This window comes from Triticum aestivum, chromosome 6A (genome assembly GCF_018294505.1).
Source record: "Triticum aestivum cultivar Chinese Spring chromosome 6A, IWGSC CS RefSeq v2.1, whole genome shotgun sequence".
Classification (NCBI taxonomy): Eukaryota; Viridiplantae; Streptophyta; class Magnoliopsida; order Poales; family Poaceae; genus Triticum; species Triticum aestivum.
This window is the reverse complement of record NC_057809.1, coordinates 425,910,057-425,914,731: the sequence shown is the minus strand read 5'-3', so window position 1 is coordinate 425,914,731 and position 4,675 is coordinate 425,910,057. Positions and strand designations below refer to the sequence as shown.

The following is a 4,675-nucleotide window of genomic DNA, read 5'->3' as shown; positions in this document are numbered from 1 at the left end:
GAGTATGATGAATAAAAGTTGTTGAGAGTTGACAAACATAGTTTTGGTCATCATTGCAATTAATAGGAAGTAATAAAGGAAGAGAGGTTTTCACATATAAATATACTATCTTAGACATCTTTTATGATTGTGTGCACTCATTAAAATATGACATGCTAAAAAGTTGATGATGAACAGGGAAGACAACGTAATGGGTTATGTTTTCTTATAGCCAAAATAAATTATATTGTCATGGATCAACCAACATGTTGAGCTTGCCTTCCCCCCTCATGCTAGTGTGACGCCCCCGATTCAATCGTACACTAATCATACACGCAAACGTGTACGATCAAAATCAGGGACTCATGGAAAGATATCACAACACAACTACAAATAAAATAAGTCATACAAGCATCATATTACAAGCCAGGGGCCTCGAAGGCTCGAATACAAGAGCTCGATCATAGACAAGTCAGCGGAAGCAACAATATCTGAGTACAGACATAAGTTAAACAAGTTGCCTTAAGAAGGCTAGCACAAACTGGGATACAGATCGAAAGAGGCGCAGGCCTCCTGCCTGGGATCCTCCTAAACTACTCCTTGTCGTCGTCGGCGGGTTGCACGTAGTAGTAGGCACCTCCAGTGTAGTAGGAGTCGTCGTCGATGGTGGCGTCTGGCTCCTGGACTCCATCGTCTGGTCGCAGCAATCGGGTATAGAAAGGGGGAAAAGGGGGAACAAAGCAACCGTGAGTACTCATCCAAAGTACTCGCAAGCAAGGAGGTACACTACATATGTATGCATTGGTATCAAATGGAAAAGGGGTATCATATGTGGACTGAACTACAAAATGCCGGAATAAGAGGGGGATAGCTAGTCCTATCGAAGACTACGCTTCTGGCCACCTCCATCTTGCAGCACGTAGAAGAGAATAGATGGTAAGTTCACCAAAAAGCATCGTGTAGCATAATCCTACCCGGCGGTCCTCTCCTCGTCGCCCTGTTAGAGAGCGACCACCGGGTTGTATCTGGCACTTGGAAGGGTGTGTTTTATTAAGTATCCGGTTCTAGTTGTCATAAGGTCAAGGTACAACTCCAAGTCGTCCTGCTACCGAAGATCACGGCTATTCGAATAGATTAACTTCCTTGCAGGGGTGCACCACATTTCCCAACATGCTCGATCCTTTTCGTCTGGACACACTTTTCTGGGTCATGCCCGACCTCGGAAGATCAACATGTCGCAGCCCTACCTAGGCACAACAGAGAGGTCAGGACGCCAGTCTAAATCCTATGGCGCAGGGGTCTGGGCCCATCGCCCTTTACACACCTGCACGTTGCGAGCGCGGCCGGAGAGCAGACCTACCAACCTCCATTACAAAGGAAGTTGAGTTACGCGGTCCAACCTGGAGCGTCGCTCAGTCGCTGACGTCAAGAAGGCTTCGGCTGATACCACGACGTCGAGTGCCCATAACTGTTCCCGCGTAGTTGGTTAGTGCGTATAGGCCAGTGGCCAGACTTAGATCAAATACCAAGATCTCGTTAAGCATGTTATCTTGAAGTAACCGCGGACGCCGACCAAGGCCAGGCCCACCATTCTCCTAGGTGGTCTCAACCTGCCATGTTGCTCCGCCACAGTGTAACAGTCGGGGGCCTTCGGGAACTCAGGCCCACCTCTACCGGGGTGGAGCTACCTGCCCCTTCAGCCCCCAACATCGGAATCACTCGCGGGTACTCAACGAGCCGACTCGACTTTAGTCACCACCTGTATAGTATGTATATATGTATAAGTATATACACGTGATCACCTCCCGAGTGATCATGGCCCGATAGTATAGCATGGCAGACGGACAAGAATGTAGGGCCACTGATGATAAACTAGCATCCTATACTAAGCATGTAGGATTGCAGGTAAGGTATCAACAATTGTAGCAACAATGACAGGCTATGCATCAGGATATAGGATTAACGGAAAGCAGTAACATGCTACACTACACTAATGCAAGCAGTACAGAGAAGAGTAGGCGATATCTGGTGATCAAGGGGGGGCTTACCTGGTTGCTCTGGCAAAAGAGAGGGGTCGTCAACACCGTAGTCGTACTGGGTAGCGGCGTTAGTCTCGTAGTCTATCGGAAAGAAGAGGGGGAGAAACAATGAATATAATGCAAACAGATGCATAACGATGCATGACAAGACATGTAGCGGTGCTACGGGTGCCCTGACGCGGGATGAGGTGATACCGGTGAAGACGGGAAACATCTGGGAATATATCCCCGGTGTTTCGCGTTTTCGGACAGATGAACCCGAGGGGAAAAGTTGCGTGTTCGCTATGCTAGGGATGCGTGTCAACTTTCATGTACAAAGTATTTTCATCTGATAAACAGTTTATTTTCTATGATTTTTCAAATTTTGAAACAATTTCTTAAATTTCTGGTTTTATTTTAATTTGTTTTAATCCGAATTGACCAAGTCAGCTCTGACTAGTCAAAAGGGCAGGGTGTGGCCCATATGTCATAGGCTATACCTAACAAATAAATAAAAACTAGCTTAATTAAATGAGGGTCCACATGTCATAGGGCTAGTATCAAACCTAACTACTAATTAGCCCTAAGCTAATTTGCATAGGGTCGGCCAGAGGCACAACCAGCCCCACCGCTGTGCACATACACGCACAACCCATGGGGGCGCTCAGCCATGGCCACGGCCACATGCGAGGCTAGCGCCGGAGCAGCCAACAGCGGCAGTAACATGCGAGAAATAGCAGCATAGCAGCCGCATCAGTAGTAAGCAGCAGCAGCAGCAGCATCTATCACAGCAGCTAGCGGGAGTAGCAGCGGAGCAGCGAACAACCAAGCAGGCATGGGAGCGGGCGTCGCGAGGAAGTAGCAGCTGCAGGAGCAGCGGCAACCGAGCATCAGCTGCGGCAGCAGGAGCGGCTGTGCGGGCATGCGGGAGCGCAGCCACGGGCGGCCAGAGGCACGCGTGAGCGCGACCACGCAGTGGTGAGCGCGAGCTCCGGCGCGACGGCGTACAGGTTCTACGGCTACGGATTCAACGGGGAAAAGGGTGGGAATCGGTGGAGGTGCTCACCCCGGAGTTAATGGTGAGCTCGAGGAGGTCGGGGGCGGACCGGAGGGGCGGCACGACGGCGAGAGGCATGCGGTGGACGATGGGGAAGAAGGCTCGATCCCGACGATTGACGGCGCCCCGGCTCGAACTGGTGGCTGTAGTCGAAGTAGAGGAGCCCGGCGCGTCTCCTGGCAAGGTTTCAGCCCGCGGGGAACTCGGTGGCCATTGTAACGATGGGGCGGCGGCGATTGCGTCTTTGGGCGCGGACGAACTCGAGGGGGAGAGAGACGAGCGAGGGGAACGGGCGTGCTAGGGTTACAGGGGAAGAGTGAGGGGGTGCAGGGGCTTGCTCTTATCCCCTCCGTCAAACCGCAGGATCAACGACGCGTGTGCATCGGCGGCGGCGACGTGCGCGCTACGTCCACGACGCCTCTGGTGAACAGAGGAAGGAGATGACCGCTCTGGTGGGTTGGGTCGGTACTGTAGCTAGTGGGCTCAAGTGCACAGTGCACTTTAGCTCTTGTTCTTTTCTTATTGTTCTGTAACTTTTATTCTTTCTGTTTTGACTTTAATTTTAATAGTAAACTAGTTTTATAAAATGTGAAACTTGGTCCATAAATAGTGTTGCTAATTTAGAATCTGCCACAAAAAGGTTTGGGAGTTACTTAAATGTTTTGGAATTTTACAATTTGGAAAAGCATTTTAAGTTACTGTTTTGACCCTGTTTTAATTATTATTTTGGGCATTTAAATACTTTATAAAATGTTGGTTATTATATGTTAATTACTTACAGAATATTTGCAACCCAATGAACATTTTGTCTTTTAAATTTTGAAGAAAACAATTTGACATGCAATTTGAATTTGAATTTGAGTTTGATTTGGAACAAAGTGATGATTGGCAAACTAATTGTGATGACTTGGCAGTCATTAGCAGGGGATTACTGTAGCCTAATTATCCGGGCGTCACAAATCTCCTCCACTACAAGAAATCTCGTCTCGATATTTAAGAGGTGGAGTAAGGGGGAATATGTGGTTACGAAATTCTAACGAATCTTCTGAGTCTTGGTTTCTCTTGCCGAAGAGGTTGATCCATTACGTCGATGTCTTCATTACTCTACTTCAGATCATCATGATGAAGCTGACGTCCTTACTTTGGAATCTTCATCGTCCTACGAATGCGATAAGAGAGAAAAACTTTGGAAGAACACATCTCCACAAAGTTGGGCATCTGACGGGGAGCTCGGGGAAAAAGGACATGAATTATTTCTCAAGTTGTAACTCAGGGAATCATTGAGAGAAATATGCGATTGTACAAAAGTTTCAAACGAGTAGGCAGTCATTCGATGCCCAAAGTAGAGCGTGAAGGTGATTAGAGCGACGGGAATAAGTATTCACATGATACCAGAATTGATGATCTCTCGGAAGGTGGCTCGTGAATTACATATGAGGCCACGCGCGAGGAACAACCTTGGGATAGGGGGGTGTACATGAGAGTCAGGTTTTGATCATGTGGAACTGTGGGTTATGGGCCCACCAAATGGGTTAAAACTAGGAAGGCGGTGACATCTTGCACGATCATGATAGCAAGGCATGTCAGAGGGTAGCACGTCAGTTATGTCGACAACAATGTC

General features: G+C 48.3%; 1 long non-coding RNA gene across 1 annotated transcript; it reads right to left on the bottom strand.

Moving 5' to 3' along the window:
• Window positions 1-630: 630 nt before the first annotated feature.
• On the bottom strand, window positions 631-3,454 carry LOC123130689 (uncharacterized). The gene is made up of 3 exons (XR_006463982.1): window positions 3,064-3,454; window positions 2,028-2,099; window positions 631-673 (listed from the first exon to the last, which is right to left on the bottom strand). It is a non-coding gene; the product is annotated as an uncharacterized lncRNA (long non-coding RNA).
• Between the last annotated feature and the right edge of the window lie 1,221 nt (window positions 3,455-4,675).